General features: G+C 41.1%; 2 long non-coding RNA genes across 2 annotated transcripts; one reads left to right on the plus strand and one right to left on the minus strand.

Annotated features, from left to right (window-relative positions):
* The first annotated feature begins 472 nt into the window (after positions 1-472).
* LOC125359541 lies at positions 473-2,283 on the plus strand. The gene is made up of 2 exons (XR_007212572.1): positions 473-1,225; positions 1,443-2,283. It is a non-coding gene; the product is annotated as an uncharacterized LOC125359541 (long non-coding RNA).
* Positions 2,284-4,005: 1,722 nt separating this feature from the next.
* On the minus strand, positions 4,006-11,076 carry LOC125359542. The gene is made up of 3 exons (XR_007212573.1): positions 11,066-11,076; positions 8,064-8,067; positions 4,006-4,088 (listed from the first exon to the last, which is right to left on the minus strand). It is a non-coding gene; the product is annotated as an uncharacterized LOC125359542 (long non-coding RNA).
* Positions 11,077-13,983: the final 2,907 nt, after the last annotated feature.

Genomic DNA, 13,983 nt, shown 5'->3' on the forward strand with positions numbered 1-13,983 from the left:
AAATGCAGTTTAATTTTATCTATTCTAAAAGCAAAGTAGAGAAAATAAGAGAAAAGGCTCTTGTATAGCATGGCTGCTAATTCCTAATTGGTTATATGCACACCTGCATTTTGGATGCTATGCTACAGCTTGATTCCTTTCATCTACCCTTAATAGGATTTCAGTTTAGATTTCAAATCTGCCTTAAAATTCATTGTTTTATCTTGAGTTCTTCTTGGTTGTGCTTTACACAGATTACTCTCTTGGAAGGCTTTGTGTAAAATTACAATTTAATATTTTAAGTGAAAACCTCCCATCATTATTTCTAGAGATACGGCCTTAAATTCTTTTTTGTTCTCAGCCAGGAGCGGTTGGCACATGCCTGTAAACTTACTTACTCAAGAACTTGAGATCTATGGATTAAAGGCAGCCCAGGTTGAAAGTCTGAGATTTTTTCACTAGTAAAAAGTTGAAAGTGTTGGTAAGGCTCAACTGGTAGAACGCCAGTATTAGGAGAGTGGTCAGAAAAGCTGAATAAGAGCACAAAGCCCTGAGTTTGGTACACACACACACACACACACACACACACACACACACACACACACTTGCTGTCTCATTAACAATGTATTACACATGTTCTTTCAGTGAATTGAACACGGTACCAAGCCGTGAGCTCTATTACGCAAGAAATTTATTCCGTCTTTTTCTAGTGACATCTGCAGAGAGGTCATTATAGTTACTACAGGCCCTTTCCTAGCCACATTTCTAGGCTTAAATTGGAAATTTTCTTACACTATTTAAAATTTGGCAAGTAAAACAGTTCATAATTAGCACAACATGCTGCTTCTGGTAAGGCACAGTTCATAATTACTTAAACCACAGAGATTTTTTAGTTTAATGGCTAAGAACTTGCGCTTTGAAGCCAGTCTAAAAGGCACATCATAATAACCTTCCTAAGCCTCAGTTTCCCCAATGCAAAACAGGGATAATAATAGTAACTACCTCAGGGTTGTTGTAAGGGTTAAATGATAGTGTTTTTAATATGCTTAGCTCAAGTGCCTGGCACACAATGAGCACTCCATAAATGTTAACTACTGTTATGAATACATAATCCAGGACTGCAATAGCATCATTCCTTATGGTTTTGTTTTGTTTTGAAGAAAAACAGATAAATTAGCCCCACTCCACATCAGAATTCCCAGTGGAGTGAAGTCTCAGTCATTGTGTTGTCCAAGAATCTCTTCAGGTGGGCTGGGAGTGTGGCCTAGTGGCAAGAGTGCTTGCCTCCTACACATGAAGCTCTCAGTTCGATTCCCCAGCACCACATATATGGAAAACGGCCAGAGGGGGCGCTGTGGCTCAAGTGGCAGAGTGCTAGCCTTGAGCAAGAAGAGGCCAGGGACAGTACTCAGGCCCTGAGTCCAAGGCCCAGGACTGGCCAAAAAATAAAAGAATCTCTTCAGGTGTTTCAAACTCCCATCACTGAACATTGTCAGTGCCCTTTGCTTTATAGTCTAAGAAACTAGAGAAGAGGGTTAGTTACTTGTCAATGATCTCAAAATAGTAGCAGACTCAAGGATAGTATTCAGTCTCCTGACTTTTGGTTACGATCTTTCTACCATATCTTCTATCTTGTGAGACACTGCTAAGAAGTGACTCTTGTTAAAGAGACAATCAGCCCTCAGTGGTGCACATTCTGTAAAGCACATATGCTCCCTGGCATACTCTGACCTTAGGGGCTTAAATGTTGAGTAATGGTAACATTATCAATGCAAACAACCAGCAAACCTAGTGACTTAATGATTATCTGAGCTTTTTCTCTTAGCCCTCCACAGCAACAGCAATCTGCACAATGGTCTTAAAGAATATCAAGTACCAGCTTAGATTTAAATGAAAAAGTTCAGTATCTTAGTGACTATTAAGATAATATATATAAAAGCACTTTGAGAAAGTATCAAATGTAATATAATATAAAATTGTATAACATTTGATTAGATGCTGATTGACTTAAAGGCTCTCATGTGTTGGGGACATGCAGAATATATAAAGAATCACCTATAATTTATTTCATTTGTAAATATGAAAGTGCTATTAATATGTGCAAGTATAGCAAATGTTTTACTGAAGTTACAGCTCCAAGCTGAATAACCTCAAAATATTTGGAACCAATATATTGGTTTAATTCTTACCTTTAAAAGTAGTATAAATGATGTCACACACTTGTAATTACAGCACTTGGGAGGTTCAGGCAAGTGGATCATAAATTTGAGGCCAGCATGTGCTACAGAGAAAGACCATGTATTTTTTTTTTAATTTGGAAACTAGTTAAAATATTCTTTTATTGGCATGTCAGTTTACTAATTGCTTTTGCTTAGTTAGTAAATCCTCCCATAAGTTTTTAATTTCTAATTTCATCTGCATTACTTCCTTATACAATTCTTCAGTACCCTTCTCTCAGAATTCTCATTCTCTCCTCACTGCATTGAACTGATTCTGATATTTGAGCAGCGGTTCTCTCATTTTGGAGACCTTGGTGGAGAAGGCTTCTGGGATGGCGTCGGCTTGCTGCAGGTGGAACTGCTGCTCCTGGATCTGCTCAGCGTACCGTTTGGCATCCTGCAGCAGCTGTACCTCTGACTCCTGCGTGCTTATCACAGTGTCATGCAGCAAAACGTATTTGGCTTTTAACTATGCCATTCTGATTCCAGGAAGTTTCCCCAAAGCATGTAACATGTGCAGAAAAATGAACGCTGGAGTTTCGGATAAATGAACAAAGCTTCCATTCATAGCGGAAGTTTGTTGTGGGAATGATGGCATAAGGAGACCCTCTGTGTCCTTTCCATCTTCCTCTTCTTTCTATTCCTCTTCCTTTTCCGTGTCCATGGTATCATTTTCCATTTTTCACAACTCTTCTCTTGCAGAGGGAGTCTACATGCCCATTTTTTTTCTTCAAGACCATGTATTTTAAAACAAGAAGTAAAGTGTACGCTATAAAATAGAGGGTCCAAGGGATTCTAAGGAATAGGGCCCTTAGAAGCAATCTTTCTTCATCTTGGAAATTTCCACACTCCATGTTTAGCTATTAACTAGCATCTTCAGTGTGATAGGTGCAGACTCATTATCCATGGTGTTGACAGTTGTTTTTAACTTATGTCCTGCATGGTCTTGTGGGTTGTTTTCTTTTGTGGTGGTGGGGAGCTGGATGACCATAGAACCAGTGCCCTTGAGGAATTACTTTCTTAGTTTCCTACTATAAATAACATTGACATTTATCATCTTTTTTCCTATGAGGAGTAGCTGAACTTAATTCACTTATTCCATTATTAAAATCTTCACAGACAACTTGAGTAATGGCGATTTTTGAGTTTTAGCTGCATTTCTCCCTGACTTTGCCTTCCTTTCTACTTCTGCTGTTGATATCATCGTTATTATTAGGCTCTTCTCACCTTGCACTTCCAGGAGTTCAGATTGGGCTGATGGGGCTATCTCTGGTTTTGTCCTTGATGATTTTTATGTTTCATTATCTTGCTTGCATTGATTTGCTCTGTCTCTATGTGGTGTCAGTTTCTGTGCACTGTGCACTGTTTATGGCCCATCTTTTTTTTATGTAAAAAGGCCCTAATCACTACATGAACACCCCCTCTCTGTATTGATAGACACTAGCTGCTGATATCCCTAACCTTTTCTTCCTTCTCTTCAGTAACACAGATACCTTGAAGAGGTTCACTTCCATTGGGGAATGGTGAACATTTAAGAGAGCTAGAGAAAAGCAGCTTTAAAGGAGCCCATACTTTGCTGATACAGGTTGACCCAAGGGGCCTGTACTTTCCATGTGACAACCTAGGAAACTGCTGCTAGCCTTAGCCTCACCAATCAGAGAGGCCAGGCCTTGGCTGCTTCTAAAACTTGCCTACTCCTAACAGTCAGTGTATCTATACTATTTGAGTAGTTCCATTTTTTTTTCTAACTAGTAGACTTCAAAAAATCAAAGGTGGCTTTCTGGGGCACGTGTCCGCACTGCTGTAGCAGCTACTGTTACCTGCCCTGCTCAGTGCAAGCTTGTGGTTGCTGGAATATACTGCCATCCTCTATGGTCTGTTACTGATGGGCTGCTCCCTGTTCCAGAGCATCCTGTAGCTGATGTCATCCGCTCTGCTTTGTCTTTTGTAAGGTTCAGTATGATAACCATCTAGACAAGTTTCTACCTTGGGCCTATTGTTTTCCATGCCTCCCTCCTGAGAGGCGTGGTCTATCTTGAGTGTGTGAGGAAATCCTTCCTTCTGACTTATGATCCTAGATCCTAGAGGTCAGGAAATGAGGGCAGGCTCCCTTGTGTGGTCAGGATAAACAGAACTGTGTTCCTCCCGGAGGAAGGAGGCCTGGAGCAAGTTGTCTCCATTCTGAGCAGAGTTGGAGTGGTCAGCAGTAGAGATAGGGGCCTTCAAATGTGGGTTCATGTGTGCCGCTGCAGCCGGGAGCAAGGCCGGGAGCAAAGCAATGATGGAGACCAGACCCTGGAATTGATTTCAGGGTACCGGGGGACCTGCTGCCTCTCTCCAGCATCAGATGCTTCTGGTCCCATGGACAGGGTTTTTATTCATTATCAGACAAAAGTACACGCAGGAAGATGGCTACATCAAAGAGACTACTCCAATAAGGGCAGAAAGATGGCTACATCAAAAAAGATAAAGGTGTCAGTTAGGGGGGGAGAAATAATTCTAGGATTGGCAATTACCCGTAAACAAGTAAACAACCAATTTGCATAGGCCACCTGCCTGGCTCCAAGGTCTTGTGATGTCTGGGAATAACAGGAGGATGAAGACTGGCCATTGTAATGCCAAACACAGTAGATCTTGACTGGCTGCCCTCAGCCTTCTGAGGGACAGAGATTGAGGTTCCAATTCTCCTAAGGCCAGCCTTATGGCTTTGCGTTTACTGTTTTCCACATTCATGAGTCTTGCAGAGGAAAAGACTTTCACTGTGTTGATTTTGCGGGGAGACATGAGCTGCATCAGAAGTTAGAAGTCCATTCAATGAGACTCCCTCATTTGTGGTGTTCTCCCATAGAATGCCAGCTGGCCAGTGGCTATACCCTTCTCCATCCAACTTCACTGAGGGAAGGAGGCTCTCATTTAATTCATCCTCCCTCCCTCCCTCCCTCCCTTTCTCCTTCTTTCTCTTCCTTCTTCCCTTCCTCTCATTTTCATTCTTCCTTTCTTCCTCATGCACATACTTCCTTGCACCTGTGTCTTATTTAACTTTTTCTAGAAAAATTGTACCTTTTAATTGGCCGTGTTAGCTCAGCCAGATGTATGTGCAGTCTCAAAACCTGCTGATCATGTAATAGGAAATTATATCTTAAGTTGAAAGGCTAGGTACAACTAGACCATACACACCATCTTTGGGGCAGGATTGTGATGCCTCTCCTCTGTTCTGTGAAATCCTTTGTTGGAAGTTCTTGGGTGCTACATTTCACTTCAAACTATTCAGTTGTACACAGAGCTTGGTAGCTTTGACCATACTACTTAATACTAAAATCATGGTGGAGGCAAACTGTCAAATGCTAACAAGCTTCGTGGAAGGGAATGCAGAGAATTGTGTAGTTGGAGTTTGCTAGATTTGCTTTTCCTATATTTAGGCCCTATAAAATTTCATTGAAGAATGAGACTTGTGGCTAATACAACTATCACATGAGTACCTAATTTTCAGCATTTACAACAAAATAGGATATTTTGCAGTACTTTAGGATCATCGCTAATATATCTGAAATAGCACTCTGTATTTTTTAAGTACCATACTGTGTATTGGAAGTGGCAAGAATGCCAGGGGCCAGTTGCTTCTGAGAGATGGAGGCCATATAAGCCAGCTTACTTTCATTTTGACATCTAGTTTTCACTCTGCACTCCACTGTGAAAGAATTTTCTGAGATCTTGGGAATTCTCCTTGTGTTGACTAATTAGACAGTCTCCTTAATTTAGAAAGATTATCCTTCAGGAAAATTAGTATTCAGAAATCTGGAAAGAACAATGAGATGCTTTATTTCATAAAATCCAGTAAAGGAAATCCCTCACTTCTCAGATCTGTGTAGAGGCTACAAGTTTATGGGCACAAATAATCTTATGCCCATTAATAGAGGGGGAGTTGGAAAAAAGAGGAGTTACATATTTGCTTGTGGACAGAAGCAGTAGCATGTTTGGTGTGCTGCATGAACAGGCCGACTGAGCTGTTATATGTGCACAAAAACTCATCCCCCTACAGACCCTGTACTTATTACCCCTCTTTCTAATCCCCCTCTGTAGTGACTCTCATTGCAGAACCCCCAGTTTAGTGCTTGCTTGGTTAAAAAAAAATGATGTTTGAACATTTCATTGTGGTTGAAAGAACTTTGTCCTCCACTATGCTAATTGAGTCTTGAAAAATCTGAGTTTATACCAAAGGTTCCAGTCTACAGGTGTATGTGGGGCACAGAGGGTGAGGTCTGGAGCAGGCATTGTGTGCATTGCCAAGGGACACAGTACACGGTGAGACAACATGGGATCCAACTGAAAACACGTCAATCATGGGTCACACTAGCAGTGTTGGGTGTTTGTTCTTAATTGTTATTGTATTATATTTTCAGTTTTTTGTTTTTCTAATTTAATTCTCTGTTGTCTGACTGTGAACTGCTAACAGTGTTAAACTTGATGTAAATAAATTATGCCCTTAAAAGGACTGCTCTTGTTGTCTCACAAGGTTTGCAAGTTGTGTTTTGTTTTAAATAAAGTTTCCAATATTTCATTGGCAAAGTAGGTTTGAGATTGGAATATTTCTCCGATGACTTTATGCGAGGGTATCTGAGCAGAATCTATATAAAATAGGTAACTTCAAGATAAAAAAGATGATTTTTAAAAAATCACATTCTTTCAAGTGTGAAGGTGTGACCACTCCTCGTCTGATGGATTACATTTGTTTTACATAAGACTTCAGCTGGAATCCGTACTGGTGTTCACAAGGTAGGTTTTGTTTTGTTGTTTCTTTGAATAATGTTTTAGTAAAGCATTGGTCTCCCCTTTGACCATTTCTTTGTGATGAAAATATTCAAAATCCTGTCTTGTAGCATGTGGAAATCCATACTACATTATTATTGTCTATAGCCATCTTACTGTGCCGTAGCACAATAGGGAAATTACCAATGTAGACTCAACTTCTATTAGATCAACTTTTGTAGATTACACATCAGAGTGAGACTATGCAGTACTCCTTCTTGCCTGATACAACATAGCTGATGTCTGCTCCCATACATGTTGTCATGAATGATTTATTGTTTATCTCCCTATTTATTTTAGCCAGTTCTTGTGTGGTTTTGTGTTGTATTTCTCTTATATGTGATACTGAGCAGTTTCTCATATGCTTGCTAGCCATTTGTATACTGTTGAAAAACATGTCATTGCTTTCGACTGGAGTGGTGCTGGGGATTGAAATCAGTGCCTCACATTTGTTACACAAGTGCCTTACTACTTGAGGCACACCTGCAACTTCTATTTTGCGTTGGTTATTTTCAAGGTAGGTCTTGCTTTTATGTCAGGCTGGCTTGGGCTGCAGTCCTCCTAATTGTGCTTCCTCTGTAGCTGGGTTAGCAGGTGCACACTACCATCCATGCCCAACCATTGAGTGAGATGGAGTCTTGAGTATTTTTATGCTTGGACTGGCCTTACACCTCAGGTTGACAGTCGAGTTTCTGTTGCCCACTTTTTTTCTTTTCTTTCTTTTTTTTTTTTTTTTTGCCAGTCCTGGCGCTTGGACTCAGGGCCCGTGCACTGTCCCTAGCTTCTTTTTGCTCGAGGCTAGCATTCTACCACTTGAGCCACAGCGCCACTTCTGGCCTTTTCTATATAAGTGGTGCTGAGGAATTGAACCCAGGCCTTCGTGTATATGAGGCAAGCACTCTTGCCACTAGGCCATATTCCCAGCCCCCCATTTTTTAATAGGGTTATGTGGGGTTTTGTTAATACATTTTCCAAGTTTCTCATATGTTCTGGATTCTGTATCCTTTGCAAATACTTGCTCCCATTCTCTGGGTTATTTTTAATTCCATATAATCTTACTGGTCTATTTTCCTTTTGTTTCCTGTGCTTTCAGGGTCTTGTCCAAGAAATACTTGTACATTCTAATGTCTTGAAACAGTTCCTATATCTTTTAGTAGCTTCAAATCTTGCATTTACATACTCAATTCATCTCCAGTTATTTTGTATAATTGGTGAGATACTTTTCATGTTGATTTTTAATTTTTGTGTTCTGTTCTGCAATGTTGGGGATCAAACTCAAGGCCTTGCACAAGGCTGTTCAAGCTTTCTACCACTGACCTCCATCTCTAGCCCCTGTTTCTTTGAGACAGGATCTTCCCATTTAGCTTATGCTGGCCTCAAACTGAAGATCCTCATGCTTCTGCCTCCCAAGTGCTCGGGTTCCAGGTAGGCACCACCACACCTAGGTATTCTTAGTTTTGTGAGGACTATCCCTGCTGTTTTCATTGTGGCTGTGCCAATTTATGTTCCTGGTGTGTAGCAGTTTTCCTTTCTCCACATCTACATCTACACCTGGATTCTGATTTTCTTTGGGTTTTTTGTTTTTATAAGAACAACTGTAATTGGGATATGGTAATATCTCACTTTTGGGTTTGATATACATCTTCGATGGGTATTGATTTTCAGCATTTTTCATGGAACTATTGGCTTTTTGTGTGTGTGGTGGCGGTACTGGTTCTTCAGCTGAGGGCCCAATGACTTGCTAAGCAGATCCTCTACCACTTGAGCCATGCCTCTGTTGCTAATCACATAGCACATGGAGAAGCAGCAGGGACCAGGGGGCCCAAGGCTCACCAGCTCACCAGGCTCACCAGGGAAGGTTATCATGGGGAAACAGTTTGTATAATTAATTGGCTCCCTTATTATTTTGAAAGTGAAGACTACAAACCAGGCAGAATCCAAAAGCATGTTCTACTTTAACTTTCAAGGTCTAGCTCTCAGCCCTTCCAGCACTAAGGAAGGAAGGGGTGGCATTGTAGCCTCTTAACCTTCTACAGAGCTGTCTGTTTTAACTCTTTCATGGCCAGCATTCTGAGTACTGTCCACATGGCATTCCAACCTCTCAAACCTTTTCCAGGTTTCACAGCTTAAGAGTTCCCTACTAGGGGAGAAGGAGGCAGGAAATGAGGGAGGAGGAGGTAACAAATTGTACAAGAAATGTACCCACTACCTTACGTATGAAACTGTAACCCCCTGTACATCACTTTGACAATAAATAATTATTCAGGAAAAAAAAAAGTTCCCTACATGCCTCCACCTTTTTTTTTATAATGGAAGGACTTTTTTGTTTTGTTTTGAAATAGTCACATTTTGGCCCGCCTCAGTCCATGATCCTCCTACCTATTTATTCCTCCTGGTAGCTGGGATTACAGATATGTACCAATTTTGCTTTTGGTTGAAATGAGGGTCTTGAAAACCTTTACCAGGGTGGTCTCAAACTGGGATCCTCCTGAGTAGCTTGGATCTTGAGGATTCACCACTGTGTCCAGCCCTTTTGCTCACTTCCAGGTTCTTCAGTTATTGGGTTTTTTTTGTTGTTGTTTTGGTTTTTTTAACGGTACTAGGGCTTGAACTAGCTCAGAACTAGCTTGAACTAGCTCAGAACTTTGTATTTGTACTCACTAGGAAGTCACTTTACCTCTTTGGTCACACCAGCAGCCCTTTTTGCTCTAGTTATTTTTGAAATGGAGTCTTGCTTTTTGCCTGGTCTGGCCTGGAAGCTCAGCTTGATCATAGCAGTAATGTTTTTAATGTTAAATTGGGCAGTATTCTGTTGAATATTTTTACATGTATGATAATCAAGATAGTGACCAGTAATTTTTTTTTGTTGTTATTTGGTTGATTGTTGTGTCTTTGTGTAATTTTGGTATCAAGGTAATGCTTCCTGGAATAAGTTTGGAAGTATCTCCACCTCTTCACATTTTAGAACAGTTTGAGTAGAATTAGTACGTGCTTTTTTTGTGTGTTGACTTTCTGAGACAGGTTCTTGTTATATGTAGCCTGATCTGGACTAGGACTCAGTGAGTGTAGAACTATCAAGCTGGCCTTGAACTTTGAACCTCACATCTTATTCTCTTTTTTAAGTCCTAGAATTATAGGTTTATACCACCATACTTGGCTTTTATTTATTTCTTTTTTTTTTTTTTTGGTTTTTTTTTTTTTTTTTTTGGCCAGTCCTGGGCCTTGGACTCAGGGCCTGAGCACTGTCCCTGGCTTCTTCCCGCTCAAGGCTAGCACTCTGCCACTTGAGCCACAGTGCCGCTTCTGGCCGTTTTTTCTGTATATGTGGTGCTGGGGAATCGAACCTAGGGCCTCGTGTATCCGAGGCAGGCACTCTTGCCACTAGGCTATATCCCCAGCCCCTATTTATTTCTTAAATGAATTTAATGTGACATCATAGGTCCTGGGCTTTTATTTAATGGGAGACATTTGTACTGATTTAATTACACTAAGTTGTATGTGGCCAAGAATTTTTCAATTTATACAATCCAGTTTGTTAGTATGAAGTTGTTCATAAAGTTGTTAGGATCTTTTGTGTTTCTGATTATTAGTAGGTCAGTCTTTTTTTTTTTTTTATGTCTGAGAGTCATTCTCTAGTGGTAAGGTCATCAAGTGCCTATGTAGGAAGCCTTAAGTCCCTGAGTTCAGTCCCCTCTATTCAAAACAAAAAACCACAGAGTTCTTTTTTTTTTTTTTTTTTTGGCCAATCCTGGGGCTTGGGCTCAGGGCCTGACCACTGTCCTGGCTTCTTTATGCTGAAGGCTAGCTAACACTCTACCTCTTGTTTTTGTTTGTTGCCAGTCCTGGGGCTTGGATTCAGGGCCTGAGCACTGTCCCTGGCTTCTTTTTGCTCAAGGCTAGCACTCTACCTCTTGAGCCACAGCGCCACTTCTGGCTTTTTCTGTTTATGTGGTGCTGAGGAATGGAATCCAGGGCTTCATGCATGCAAGGCAAGCACTCTACCACTAATCCACATTCCCAGCCCGAGTTCTATTTTTATTTAAAAAAAGAACAACAAACACCTTTGTTGCTGCTACTTTGCATTTTAGCGTATTTATATTTACTGTGCTGTTTATAATTTTTTTCCTTTTAGGTTTAGTTTATTTTTGTTTTCTAGTTTCTTTACATGTAGTATTAGGCAATATGAGCTCTTTCTTTTTCTGATGTAAACATAAACATATATTACTATAAATTTTCTAATTAAAACTTTCTTTGCAGTGTTTCATAGATTTGAATATGTAAATTTATGTATTTCATGCGTGTGTGTGTTCTAGGGCTTTAAAACAGGCTTGAGCTCTTGCTCAGCACTTGCCCACAGCTAGTGCCATGCTTGCTGTTTGGCATTTTGCTGGTTAATTGGAAATGAGTGTTAAATTTATAAGCCTATACTGGCTTAGAACCAAGATCTTCAGATCTCAACTTTTTGAATTAGCTAGGATAATAGGTGTGAACCACCACTGCCCAGAAAGATAAGATAGTGTGTTTTCATTTGTGTCAAGTAACGCCAAATTCCGTGCGCCACCCCCTTTTTTTGTGCCAATCCTGGGGCTTGAATATAGGGCCTGGATGTTGTCCCTGAGCTTTTTGTGCCCATCCCAGCTCCACTTCCAGCTTTTTGGGTTAATTGGAGGTGAGTTTTACACTCTTTCCTTTCCAGACTGGCTTCAAGCTGTGATCCTCAGATCTCAGCTTCTTAAGTAACTAGGGTTACAAGTGTGAGCCACGAGCTCCTGGCCAAATTTTCCCTTTTTAATTCTTCACTTGATCTATTGGTTGTTCTTGAGTATGTTATGAATGTCTATGTTTCTAGTTTCCAATTTAATGCCATCATCAGAAAAAGTTAATGATTTCAGTCTTTCTAAATCATTTTTGGTCTAATCTGTCTTACTCTGGAGAATGTTGTGTGTTGCATTTTGCAGCTGTTACAGTATAGTAGGCGTTTTTGTTTTTATATTTTGCTTTGCTTTCTTTTGAGCAGTCTTGCTGGGTAACCAGTGCTGGCTTGTGACCTAATGTAGCCCCCAAAATCATGATCCCCTGCTTTACCCTACCAAGTGCTGGAATCATAGATGTGTACTACCAACTTGAAAATTTTGACAGTTTTACTAGACTTGTCTTTCCCCCCCCCCTTGGTCCTGGGACTTGAACTCGGAGTCTGGGCACTATCCTTGAGCTTTTTTACGTAACACTAGTCCTCTACCACTTGACCCACAACTCCACTTCCAGCTTTTTTGGTGGTTAATTGGAAAAGTCTCAGGGGCTTTTCTGCCCCCAGATGCCTTCAAACTGTGATCCTCAGATATTAGCCTCTAGATTAGCTAGGATCACAAGCATGAGCCACCTGTGGCTGGCTAGTCAACTTTAATATCACTTTATGATGTGCAGTACATATTTGATCTTCAGCTTTCCCTTGGGACTTCCTGTGTACTTTGGTAGCAAGAAGGTCTTGTTACTCACATGCTCCTTTCAAACATGCCTATTGTGCTAATAAGTTGAATACAAGAGGATGGGGTTTGGTGCTAGGGGAAGCAGTCATAGTAGAGGTTTAGGGAAAAGGCAGGAAACAAACTTAATCATTGGTTAAATGATTTTACATATTGTAAATCCTGCCTTGGGTTTGGAGAGCTACCAGGGATGCTGAGAGGGTGGCTCCTGAAGAGGGCATGGGAGAGCTACCCCACCGTCCCTCCCAGTGCTTTTTTTTCCTCTGCATCTCTTCCATCTTGCTGAGTTGTATTCTGAGATCTGAAGATCCTGGTTTGAATCCAGTCTGAGCAGGAAAGTTTGTGTGACTGTTATCTCCAATTAACCACTAAAAAGTTGGAAGTGGAGCTATGGCTAACATGGTAGAGCACCAGCCTTGAGTGAAATGGCTAATGAACAGTGCCCAGGCTCTGAGTTCAAGCACCAGTACTGGCACATTCAGGGGGGAAAAAAAAGAAAACTAGAAGAACTGGGTAGAAGTCAGGCTTATTTAAAGCCACCCTCAAGAAGATAGCGAGGTTTCTTTTTGCTCCAAACCTCTTAGGAGGCTCAGGAGCATGGTGGCTTGTTAGGTGGGAAGGTACAGTCGCTGTGTCCCCTAGAACACTGAAACAGACCTCAGCCCAAGGTATTTATATGAGGTGAAGGAAGGAGTTGGGAGTATCAGATGAAAGGTGTGAATGTGAGGAGGGGAAAGTATGTTATAGCTTCTGAAGGGAGCTGCTGTCATATGACTGAAGTATGACTGGAACTACGTGCTCTACTTCTGTCTTTCTCAAGATGTGACGTTCAGATCCTGTTTTTATGACACCAAATATGGCTGGCCTGTGCCTGAAGAACATTGACTGATTCCTCTGAAACTGCTATCACATACTTTCTATATTGGGTTTGAAGCATTTACAGCTGGTATGTATGGTGTGTGATATGAAACCAAGTTCCTTTAGCTTATTTGAATGTTTATCAAGTACCTGCCTTGGCTAGGCGAGGTACTCCCCAGCCTTGGGATGGCTGAGTGCTTAAGCCCAGCACTTCCATTTTACAAGTGCTACAGTGAGAGGGATGAAGAGCGCTTGAGAGTATGCGATGACATAGAAAAGACCTGTGCGTTACAGCAGAAGTGCCCTGAGGAAAGAACAAAAAAAAAAAAGGAAAAACTGGGAGGTGTAAAGGTACAACACTGCAAGTGTCCAACTTCCAGAAGTCACTAGTTCCATGTAGAGGAGCACTGGGCGTTGGAAGTGCTTTCCCATTTGAGCTGGAAGGGCAGGAGTGAGTGGTTCCATGTGCAGGCACACTGGTGAGCAAACAAAGCGCAGCCTGTACACAGCCTGCCCTGTGAGGCAGGTTTGCCCCTTGCCCACCAATCCCATCAGCATCACTTCGGTTTTGCTAAGTGACTAGTAAGAAAGGAGACCAACAATGTTAGAAAAATACAAAAGTTTAATCTGTACGTGTA

This window comes from Perognathus longimembris, chromosome 11 (assembly GCF_023159225.1).
Source record: "Perognathus longimembris pacificus isolate PPM17 chromosome 11, ASM2315922v1, whole genome shotgun sequence".
Classification (NCBI taxonomy): domain Eukaryota; kingdom Metazoa; phylum Chordata; class Mammalia; order Rodentia; family Heteromyidae; genus Perognathus; species Perognathus longimembris.